A 13,033-nucleotide genomic window follows, 5' to 3' on the forward strand; every position below is an offset into this window, starting at 1 on the left:
GTCAGTATGATCTGGATACGGATTCCTGACTGATGGCCGAAATGTGAAGTGGCAGCAAAAGCTAAAACTGGGTAACTACCTCTGGGGAGTCAATCTTTGATGGAACACTTTTCTGCCGGCGCCTTCTGCGTCTCGTCTGGGTGAAATTAATAAATCGAGACGCTGATGGCGGGACACTTCCATTCGACAATCATCAACCTCCATGGCGATCTGTGGCATCGACCGAACAGCCGAAGTTCCGAGCAATAGCAGGAAATGCTGGAAACACTCACCCAGGTAAAACAGAATATGAGGAATAACAGTTACGTATCTGTCCTCAGAACTGCTCTCAGAGAGAACCCTGACACGATTGTTAAATTGTTTCTCTTTCATGACAAGCTGCTTGGGGCTCAGTGTTTCCAGCATTCCCTGAGTTTGTTTGCCAGCTCAATGAACTTATAACAGAACGTTGACTTCATCCAACAGATACAGCGCACAACCTCACAGACAGACAGAACGTCTCCCACTGATTCCATCACAGGGAAGCAGCGGAGAGGAATTCAGCGTCCAGCAGCAAACTCGGTGCCGCAGACAGATGTCTGTAACAGCGTCAGGTGTAGATATCATAGAATACATTACGCAGTATTGATAACTATGACGCATCACGTCTGTGGTGTCGATTGGCTCAGAAACGACTTCACTGTGTTGTCCATGATGTGCTTCATATTCCGCTCCTAGATCAGAGAGCCGGTCGCTTAAAAGGAAGACAATCAATTGGTATTATCTCTGCGGGCTGACTAAACACGATATTCGCAAATGCAGTTTTGCTGCTACAAGACCCGAGGCACAGAGACCATACCATCCTATGCTGATCACGACCTCTGGAAGGACGCTGTCTGAACCGCTCAGCTCCAGAGATGCCGACTGATTCGCTGAGTTCCTGTGGCCGTTTGTTTTCAGATCGTCAGTCCCGGTGTTTTCAATCCATTGCTGAAATGAGGAACACTGGGACTGAACAGGTAACAGTGTAAACCAGCTTCAGAATCAATCACAACATTGGAATTAAACTTAATATCCCTCCCACGACAGCTGACACTGCGGCTTACCGGGGATCCCAAAGGCTGAAATAAAAGGAAAGTATACGTCCTCTATTCGCCAGATGACCGGATACGCCATTTCAGAGAGAGGTTGTGACTGTTCTTGCTCCATCAGACACACTGAACTGAGGAGCTGAAAACTACCCTGATTTATACCGACAATCTGTCTCCAGAGATAAGGTTATACACCTCACTAACTTTCTTTGTTACAGTTGCTTGAACAAACACTTAACACTTTGTCTCTGATGCAAATATTGGGTTGATTGAAGACAAATACAGCAGAACAACTGGGAATTACCTCGGCACTATCTCTGGTGGGAAAAAAGGACAGTAGCTTTAGTTACAGAGAGTGAACTGAGACCAGCGACACTGGACTGACCCCTGCTTTCTTTGCCTGTAGTTTTCCATATACAAGCTGTCATGACGCGAGCTTTGTGAGTTGACCAAAAAGCAAGACAAACACTGAACTACCAGGAAAAGGACTAGGCTTGAGAAGGAAGCAAGAGAAGAGAGGGACAAAGGACGCTCGACACGACACAGGCCCCGGAAGAGACAAGGATTCCGGGCCTGGGGGAGGACTTGACAAGGAACGAGGAACCAGGACAAGGAAAAGGGAACTAGAAGCCTGGGCTTGGACTTCGAGACAAAGACTGGACAAGGACCCAGAACCTGGGTCTTGACTCGGGCTCTGACTTCAGAACCTGGCGAGAACAAGACGTGAATACAGGATGAGGGGAGGCACAGGACGGACCTAGAGACTCCTGGAAGGGACAAGGGAACCCCAGCACAGGACGAGTTAATCTCAGCACCGGGCTGGGCACAGGTACTCCTGAGCTGGGCGAGGCACAAGGACATGACGAGAACCCAGAGCCTTGGTCGAGCGAGAACAGGAACGCAGAACACAGAGTCGAGGGACAGACAGGAACATGGAACACAGACATACCTAGAGAAGGCGTGGAGACAGAAAGACTGTTCCAAACAGGTCGAGGCTCCAAACACAGGCGAGGCGAGGCAAGGCTCCAGGAAGAGGCGAGGGGAGATGAGGCGAGGCAAGGCTCCAGGCAGAGGCGTGTTGAGGCGAGGCAAGGCTCCAGGTAGAGGCGAGGCGATGCGAGACAAGGCTCCAGTCAGAGGCGAGGCGAAGCGAAGCGAAGCTAGGCAAGGCTCCAGGCAGAGGCGTGGCGAGGCGAGGCAAGGCTCCCGGTAGAGCCGAGGCGAGGTGAGGCATGTTTCCCGGAAGAGGTTAGGCGAGGCGAGGCGTGGCTCCCGGTAGACGCAAGCCGAGGCGAGGCAACGCCCCAGACATAGGCTGCAGGGCAGGGCTTCAGGCGTGGGTAGCCATCAGGGCTTCGTCGGGACAGAACGGAACAGTCCAACCTCAGGGTAACGGCAATGACGACCCGACTTACCCCACGGAGGCGACAACTACACACGAACACAGGGCCACTTAAATTCCCGACCCTTTGACGAGAATCAGGTGCCTACAATTAAGCCCCTAGTGAGACAAGGGCAGCCGGAAGACCCGGAGTCTTGTGTCCACGGACCGGACCGTTATCCGGAATGCGGATAAAACGAACCGGACTATGACAGCACCCAACCTCCCCCCCACCATGGGAGCCTCCAGGCGACCTAACAGGCTCCCCAGGACTAAGGACGACCTTGGAGGGTTGGGGTGGTATTCAGTCCGTAGGGAATCCAAGATGTTGAGAGTTAGACGACAATATCTGCGTTGCTGGGTCCTTCTATGACCGGTTAGTTTCTGTTATAACGCGGGCGTTGGAGGGTGGACCCAAAAGGAAGACACAGACACTAGGAACAGAACTAGGCGTGAGGAGCCGGCAGGGCTTCAGAAGGACGTTCAGGGAACAGTCAAGCCTCATGGTACCGACAATGATGGCCCGACTTACCCAACGGAGGCAAGGACCGGGAGTGACAGATCCCACCGTAGGGTAACGGCAAGGACGGCCTCACTTAGCCCACGGAGGCGAGGACAGGATACCGACGGGACCAACCCCACAGAGACGGGGACGGGGGCAAGACGATCTGGTACCTACACTCGAACCCAGGGCCACTTATATTCCCGGCCACAAAAGAGAATCAGGTGCCTGCCATTAAGCCACAAATGAGAGAATGGACAGCCAGAAGACCAGGAGTCTGTTGTCCACGGACCGGACCGTGAGCCGGAACGTGGATTTCATGGACCAGTCCATCACACAAACAGGCAAACAGACAGCCAGAGACAGATGCGTCGAGTGTAGGATTGTGATGTTCGTCTTGTATCTCCCAGTTTCTGATACAGTGTGTAATTGTGGGATTCGTTACGCACTGGTCAGTCTCAGGTACAGTACAGTACAGCCTGGCCTCCAGTCCTGGACTTGCACTTGACAGTAAAACACAGAGCCTGGACTTGGACGTGACTGGAACACAGTGCCCGGACTTGGACTTGACAGGAAACCTGACAGCGGACTTGGACTTAACGGGAAATCCGAGCTGAACCTTGGACCTGACTGAATCACACAGCCCGGACTTGGACTTGACAGGAACACAGAGCACGGACATGGAATTGACTGGAACACCGAGCCCGGATATAGACCTGACAGGAACAAAGAGCCTTAACTTGGATTTGACGGGAACACAGAGCCTGGACTTGGATTTGACAGGAACACAGAGCCTGGACTTGGACTTGACTGTTACACAGAGCCTGGACTTGGGCTTGAAAGGTAGACGGAGCCAGGACATGGACTTGACTAGATCACAGAGCCCGGATATAGACCTGACAGGAACATCCAGCCCGGACTTGGACTTGACAGGAACACCAGGACTTGATTTTGCCGTGACATCAACACAATGCCCAGACTTGGAAATGACAGGAACTCAGAGCCTGGACTTGGACTTGACAGGAACAAAGAGCCCGGAATTGGATTTGACTGGAACTCAGAGACTGAACTTGGAATTAAACGGTACACAGAGCCCGGACTTGGACGTGACTGGAACACAGTGCCCGGACTTGGAATTGATAGGAACACAGAGCCCGGACTTGACGTTGACAGGAAATCCGAGCCCAGACTTCGCCTTGAAAGGAATACAGAGCCTGGACATGGATTTGACTGGAACACAGAGCCTGGACTTGGACGTGACTGGAACACAGTGCCCGGACTTGGACTTGACAGGAACGCAGAGCCCGGACTTGGAATTGACAGGAATACAGAGCCCGGACTTGACGTTGACAGGAAATCCAAGCACAGACTTCGCCTTGAAAGGAATACAGAGCCTGGACATGGATTTGACTGGAACACAGAGCCTGGACTTGGACGTGACAGGAATACAGAGCCCGGACATGGACTTGACAGGAACGCAGAGCCTGGACTTGGCCTTGAAAGGAACGCCGAGCCCGGTCTTTGACATGACAGGATCACAGAGCCCGGATATAGACCTGACAGGAACACCCAGCCCCGATTCGGATTTGACAAGATCACAGAGCCCGGAATAGGAAGTGACAGGAACACAGTGCCCGGAATTGGACGTGACAGGAACACAGGTCCTGGACTTGGGCTTGAAAGGTAGACCGAGCCAGGACATGGACTTGACTAGATCACAGAGCCCGGATATAGACCTGACAGGAACAACCAGCCCGGACTTGGACTTGACAGGAACACCAAGACTTGATTTTGCCGTGACATCAACACAATGCCCGGACTTGGAAATGACAGGAACTCAGAGCCTGGACTTGGACTTGACAGGAACACAGAGCCTGGAATTGGATTTGACAGGAACAAAGAGCCTGGAATTGGATTTGACTGGAACTCAGAGACTGAACTTGGAATTGAACGGTACACAGAGCCTGGATTTGGACGTGACTGGAACACAGTGCCCGGACTTGGACTTGACAGGAAAACAGAGCCCGGCCTTGGAATTGATAGGAACACGGAGCCCCGACTTGGCGTTGACAGGAAATCCGAGCCCAGACTTCGCCTTGAAAGGAATGCAGAGCCTGGACATGGATTTGACTGGAACACAGAGCCTGGACTTGGACGTGACTGGAATACAGAGCCTGGACTTGGACGTGACTGGAATACAGAGCCTGGACTTGGACGTGACTGGAATACAGAGCCTGGACTTGGACGTGACTGGAATACAGAGCCTGGACTTGGACGTGACTGGAATACAGAGCCCGGACAATGACTTGACAGGAACTCAGTGCCCGGACTTGGAATTGATAGTGTTACGTATTCAGACAGCAATAAATATATATAAGTTAGGCAAGGGTTTTCATAACAAATAACACCTTTATTAAACACTGAAAACCAACCCCCCAAAAGTAAACAAGCATTAGCTTAAACGGAACTCAGCTGCTGTGGGGCAGATTCACAGATCTTAATAGCGTTGCAGATCAAACATTCTTTAAAGCGGTATTGAAAAAAAACAGTTCTTTAAAGCGGTATGCCGAAAGAAAACAGTTCTTTAAAGCGGTATGCCGAACGTTCAAAAGCTCACAGTCCATTTAAAAGGAGAAACTTTTTAAAGCGATTTAAATTCTCTTCCTCGTCGATGTCCTTCGATTCCCCGGCGTCGAACTTTCCCACGAAGAATTTTATAAAATATAACGGCCAAAAAAAAAACACTGACCTTTCTTCCACACTCTGTCCTCAATCTACCGCTATCCCAGCGGAGATTAACACGAGAACAGTCAACGAAATCCTTCCGAATGAGGATCAAATAAGGTCGTAACTAATCCACCGTCGAAAATCGATTCTCCTCGATTTTTATCTTCCAAATTCTTATCTTCACTCTCCACCAGCAAAGAAACCGCTGGCAATGACCTTTCTAAACTTTGGGCATTATATAAAACTTCATTTTTCAACTAAACTGCGTCATCACATTAAATCACGCAGGGACATGAAGTCAGCTTAGCACATCCCGCCACCAACTGCCCCTCCTGACAGGGTGGGTCCTCCTTTTATACCCTGTAAAAAAAACCTGTCACATGACCTCTACTGGCGGGAAAATGACATCACTCCACCATCACAAGACCATTACCTCAAGTCCAGTATAACTTCAACCCCAGTCACGTGACAAGGGTACCACTGTCACGTGTCACGGGTACCTAACACCTCCCTCCAAAAAAAAAAACATTTTTGGTCTGACAAGAACAAAAATTTTAACAATTACTTACAAGAAAAACAAATGTATAAATTATATAACATACACAATATACAATGCAGTAGGAGTGTTACAATAAAAAACACTCCAAAAAAAATATTACATTGTACATTCAACATCGAGATAGACAATCAGCAACCACATTACCTTTACCTTTAACATGAGTTATCACAATATTGTACTCTTGTAACATCAAACTCCAATTTAATAATCTTCTGTTTTTGTTTTTCATCTTACTCAGAAAAACTAACGGATTATGATCAGTGTAAACAATAAGTGTTTTTTGAGTTGTACCAACATATACCTCAAAATATTCCAAAGCTAAAACAAGAGATAACAATTCTTTCTCTATTGTTGAATAGTTTCTTTGATGCTTATTAAATTTCTTAGAAAAGTAAGCTACTGGATGATCAACCTCATCACCCTCATTCCTTTGCATCAATACTGCTCCCGCAGCTTCATCACTAGCATCTACAGCTAATGAAAAAGTTTTTCCAAAGTCAGGTGCCTTAAGCACAGGTTGTTGACATATCATTGTTTTCAATTTTTCAAATGCTTCCTGACAAGGCACTGTCCACACAAACTTCACATTCTTCTGCAGAAGGTTAGTTAATGGAAGGGCCACATTAGCAAAATTCTTACAAAATTTTCGATAATATCCTACCATTCCCAAAAATCTTCTTAGAGTTTTTTTTCCCCGTCGGAGTGGGAATCTCTAAAATTGCCTGAACTTTTGCCTGAACAGGAGCTACCTTACCTTGACCTACAACATAACGAAGGTAAGTCACAGTGGCATGTCCAAATTCACTCTTAGCTAAATTAATAGTCAAGTTAGCTTTTGAAAGCTTTTCAAACAATTTCTCCACCGCAATTATTTGTGCTTCCCAAGTATCATTTCCTGTCACTAAATCATCAATATAAGCATCAGTATCTTTCAATCCCTGAATCACAGCGTTAATCATCCTCTGGAAAGTAGCTGGGGCATTCTTCATCCCAAATGGAAGAACATTATACTCATATAACCCAGATGGAGTTACAAGTGCAGAAATCTCTCTACCTCTGTCCGTTAATGGAACACACCAATACCCTTTCAATAAATCAATCTTTGTAAGGAACTTTGCTGTTCCAACCTTATCTACACAATCATCTACTCTAGGAATTGGATATGCATCTGTTTTCGTTACAGCATTCACCTTCCTATAGTCCGTACAAAACCTAATACTACCATCAGGTTTTGGCACCATAACACATGGCGAACTCTAATTCGAGTTAGAATGTCTAATAATATCATTCTCTAACATGTATTTAATTTCTTTCTTAGCAAGTTCACATTTTTCCATGTTCATCCTATATGGATGGTGTTTAATAGGTTTGGTATCTCCAACATCTACATCATGAGAAGCTATAGTAGTCCTTCTCGGAACGTCTGGAAACAAATCCGTATACTTAAAAATCAATTCCTTCATCTGCTGTTTCTGCTCCAGCTGTAAATCTGCTAATTTCTCATCCATATTTTCCAGAATGGTCGAATTAGGTAACCTAACAGAAACAATGTTAGATTTAGAATGAAAGTCAGATGAATCATCTATCATGTTCCCAGTTAAATCAAACTCATTCTCACCAACCACAACAGTCACAGTATTAAATTGTTTCTCAAAATATGGTTTAATCATATTTATGTGGCAAAGTTGTGTTGACCTTCTACGATCTGGAGTTTTTATTACATAATCCACATAATTGATTCTAGACACAATTTCATAAGGACCATGAAATCTAGCTTGTAACGGATTTGTCTGCACTGGGAAAAGAACCAACACCTTATCTGCAGGCTTGAACATCCTCAACCTAGCTTCTTTATCATACCAAGTTTTCATTTTCTCCTGAGCCAACTTAAAATTTTCCTTGGCTAAACTACAAGCTTTATGTAACCTGTCCTTAAATTTCAAAACATAGTCCAACAAATTAGTATGCACTTCCTTACTAATCCACTGTTCCTTCAATAAAGCTAAAGGTCTTCTAACTCTATGCCCAAACACAAGTTCAAATGGACTAAAACCTAAAGAATTCTGTACCGATTCCCTTACTGCAAATAAAATTAAGTTTATACTCTCATCCCAGTCACTTTCATTTTCCACACAATATGTCCTAATCATATTCTTGAGAGTAGAATGAAACCTCTCCAAGGCACCTTGCGATTCTGGATGGTATGCAGACGAAGTGATTTGCTTAGCTCCCAATTTATAAACTATCTGTTTAAACAATCCAGACATAAAATTACTGCCTTGATCAGTTTGTATTTCCTTAGGCAATCCAAAATAAGTAAAGAATTTTATAAGAGCCTTCGTCACAGTTTTAGCTTTTATATTCCTAAGTGGTACTGCCTCTGGAAACCTAGACGAAGTACACATGATAGTCAACAAATACTGATAACCAGTTTTTGTCTTTGGTAATGGACCAACACAATCTACAATAACTTTAGAAAACGGTTCACCGAATGCTGGAATAGGTTGTAATGGAGCTACTGGTGTAACCTGATTTGGTTTACCCACAATTTGACAAGTATGGCACGTCTTACAAAACATCGCCACATCTTTTCTTAAACCAGGCCAGTAAAAATGTTTTAAAATCTTGTCCACAGTTTTCCTTACCCCTTGATGTCCACCTAAAGGCACACTATGAGCTAAAGTCAAAATCTCATTCAGATAAACTTTAGGAACAACCACCTGATAAACAACATTCCATTCCTCACTTGCAGGAATTGTAGGCGACCTCCACTTCCTCATCAACACTCCTTTTTCCAAGTAATATCCTACTGACACCTTCTCAATTTCACTACCTAGTAAAGCTTGTTCCCTTAATTTTATAATCTCAGGATCTCTATTCTGCTCTGCTATCATCTCCTTCCCAGACAGAGATAAATCTTCAGAGTCAGACTTACTCCCAGAACCTTGTTCAAACAACGAAGGTAAGAAAGGCTCTGACACATCCTCAAAACTCGAATCCTGAGTTAAACAGTCATGAGTAACAACCTCATCCTGCACATCAATCTTTTTAGCCATAGCTCTAGTCACAACACAGGAAGAATCTGTGTTAGAATTCATCTCTGGTTCCTTAGACTCCATTGTCAAATGCACTTCAGGAAAAACTTGTCCACCTGCCAAGTCATTACCTAACAATAAAGGAATACCCTTCACAGGTAAGCTATGCTGTAATCCTACATTAACAAATCCTGTAACTAACCCTGACTTTAAATTTACTTCATGTAAATGTACAGGCATAAAATCACTTCCAACACCTCTTATGTAATTTACCTCACAAGTATCACTCTCTTCATTAAACTTCTACACACTATCTAACATCAGTGATTGAGAAGCTCCAGTATCCCTAAGAATTTTTATTGGCACCGGAGTAGATCCTTATTTCAAGGATACACACCCTTCAGTTATAAAATGATCATATCCCTTTCTAACTTGGTCAGACTCTAACAAATCCTCATTTGTGTTTACCAAACCCTGTAACTTTACAGGTGCTTCAGTACGTTGCACACAAGCATCTGGAACTGCTTCCTTCTCTTTCTTTTTCAATTTGAAACAGTTAGCTATTACATGGCCAGGCTTCTTACAATAGTTACAAATAAGAGCAAACTGTCTTTCCTTCACAGGTTTTCCTTCCTCCTTACCTCTCTCATTAACCTCTGATTTAATTTCTGATTTACCTTGAGTCTCCATATTATTTTTCATCTTAAAAATTCTACCCTGAGGAAATTTGTTCTTATGGATTAAAACATACTCATCAGCTAGTCTAGCACAGTCCTGCAATTTATCAGTATACCTCTCATTTAAGTAGGTCCTTACTTCAACAGGAATGCTTCTTTTAAATTCCTCCATTAAAATCAGCTCTCCCAATGTATCATAGTCCTCATTTACATTTTTAGAAGAAACCCATCTCTCAAAACACATAGCTTTATCATAGGCAAATTCCACATAAGTCTTTTCCACAGATTTTTTCAAACTCCTGAATCTTTCCCTATATGCTTCTGGTACCAATTCATATGCTTTGAGAATGTACCTTTTCACAATATCATAATCTAATGCTTGCGTAGCAGTTAAAGCTGTGTAAACTTGTTGTGCTTTGCCTTTAATCACACTCTGTAACAACACTGACCATTTATATTTCGGCCACTCTGACATCCGAGCAATAGTTTCAAAATGTTAAAAATATCTTTCCACTTCTGTTTCACTAAATGGAGGGATCAATTTAATTTCTTGGCTAGCAACAAACGGTTTTTTAGAATCAGAAGACTGATTGTCAGACCTTAAATTCATCATTGCATATTCAAACTCTCTCTTTTGCTGGTCAGATTCCAATTTATAACGCTCCAATTCTGCTTTACTTTGTTCCAACTTCATTTGTTCAATTTGCAACTGTATCTCCAGATTACTTATTGGAAACGATTCTAAAATCGATTCATCAAAATCACCCGAAGCCACAAAATGTGATGCGATTTTTCTCTGTATTACAGCTTTTGATGCAGTCTTCAAAATACCTTTAAGTTGTAATCTATTAGCAATCTCAGATACTTCAGTTTTTTTCGCCTTCGCTAACAAATCCGCGTCTGGCGAATCCAGAAACTCATCAATATTCATCGTTGCCGAATACCACTCACAAGCCAATGAAACAAAAGAATCGAGCAGTCCCCGTTACCAAAACACCGATTCAAAAGTTAACAAGCATTTAACTCAAACGATCCAATTCCGGACGTAGCCTCCATAATTATGTTACGTATTCAGGCAACAATAAATATATATAAGTTAGGCAAGGGTTTTCATAACAAATAACACCTTTATTAAACTCTGAAAACCAACCCCCCAAAATTAAACAAGCATTAGCTTAAACGGAACTCAGCCGCTGTGCGGCAGATTCACAGATCTTAATAGCGTTGCAGATCAAACAGTCTTTAAAGCGGTATTGAAAAAAAAACAGTTCTTTAAAGCAGTATGCCAAAAGAAAACAGTTCTTTAAAGCCGTATGCCGAAAGTTCAAAAGCTCACAGTCCATTTAAATGGAGAGACTTTTTAAGGCGATTTAAATTCTCTTCCACGTCGATGTCCTTCGATTCCCCGGCGTCGAACTTTCCCACGAAGAATTTTATAAAATATAACGGCTTAAAAAAAAACACTGACCTTTCTTCCACACTCCGTCCTCAATCTCCCGCTATCCCAGCGGAGATTAACACGAGAACAGTCAACGAAATCCTTCCGAATGAGGATCAAATAAGGTCGTAACCAATCCACCGTCGAAAATCGATTCTCCTCGATTTTTATCTTCAAAATTCTTATCTTCACTCTCCACCAGCAAAGAAACCGCTGGCAATGACATTTTTAAACTTTAGGCATTATATAAAACTTCATTTTTCAACTAAACTGCGTCATAACATTAAATCACGCAGGGACATGAAGTCAGCTTGGCACATCCCGCCACCAACTGACCCACCTGACAGGGTGGGTCCTCCTTTTATACACTGTAAAAAAAAACTGTCACATGACCTCTACTGGAGGGAAAATGACATCACTCCACCATCACAAGACCATTACCTCAAATCCAGTATAACTTCAACCTCAGTCACGTGACAAGGGTACCACTGTCACGTGTCACGGGTACGTAACAATAGGAACACGGAGCCCGGACTTGGCGTTGACAGGAAATCCGAGCCCAGACTTCGCCTTGAAAGTAATACAGAACCTGGACATGGATTTGACTGGAACACAGAGCCTGGACTTGGACGTGACTGGAATACAGAGCCCGGCTATAGACCTGACAGGAACACCCAGCCCCGATTCTGATTTGACAAGATCACAGAGCCCGGAATTGGAATTGACTGGAACACAGAGCCGGGACTTGGACTTGACAGGAACACAGAGCCCGGACTTGGACTTGAATGGAACACAGAGCCCGGACTTGGAATTGAATGGAACACAGAGCCGGGACTTGGACTTGACAGGAACATAGAGCCCGGACTTGGACTTGAATGGAACACAGAGCCCGGACCTGGACTTGAATGGAACACAGAGCCCGGACTTGGAATTGAATGGAACACAGAGCCCGGACTTGGACTTGACAGGAACACAGAGCCCGGACTTGGAATTGAATGGAACACAGAGCCGGGACTTGTAATTGAACGGAACACAGAGCCCGGACTTGGACTTGACAGGAACACAGAGCCCGGACTTGGACTTGAATGGAACACCGAGCCCGGACTTGGAATTGAACGGAACACAGAGCCCGGACTTGGAATTGAACGGAACACAGAGCCCGGACTTGGAATTGAACGGAACACAGAGCCCGGACTTGGACTTGACTGGAACACAGAGCCCGGACTTTGAATTGAACGGAACACAGAGCCCAGACTTGGAATTGAACGGAACACAGAGCCCGGACTTGGAATTGAACGGAACACAGAGCCCGGACTTGGAATTGAACGGAACACAGAGCCCTGACTTGGACTTGACTGGAACACAGAGCTCGGACTTGGAATTGAACGGAACACAGAGCCCGGACTTGGAATTGAACGGAACACAGAGCCAGGAATTGGACTTGACAGGAACACAGAGCCTGAACATGGACTTGTCAGAACACCAAGACTGGACTTTGACTTGACATGAAAACAATGCACGGACTTGGACTTGACTGGAACAACGAGTGCGGACATGGACATGAGAGGAAAACCGAGCCCAGACTTGGCCTTGACAGGAATAAAAGCCTGGACATGGATTTGACTGGAACACAGAGCCTGGACT

General features: G+C 44.7%; 1 pseudogene; it reads left to right on the forward strand.

Moving 5' to 3' along the window:
• Positions 1-202: 202 nt before the first annotated feature.
• LOC140717842 (uncharacterized) lies at positions 203-12,898 on the forward strand (annotated as a pseudogene).
• The last annotated feature ends 135 nt before the right edge of the window (positions 12,899-13,033 follow it).

Source organism: Hemitrygon akajei, chromosome 28 (assembly GCF_048418815.1).
Source record: "Hemitrygon akajei chromosome 28, sHemAka1.3, whole genome shotgun sequence".
Taxonomy (NCBI): Eukaryota; Metazoa; Chordata; class Chondrichthyes; order Myliobatiformes; family Dasyatidae; genus Hemitrygon; species Hemitrygon akajei.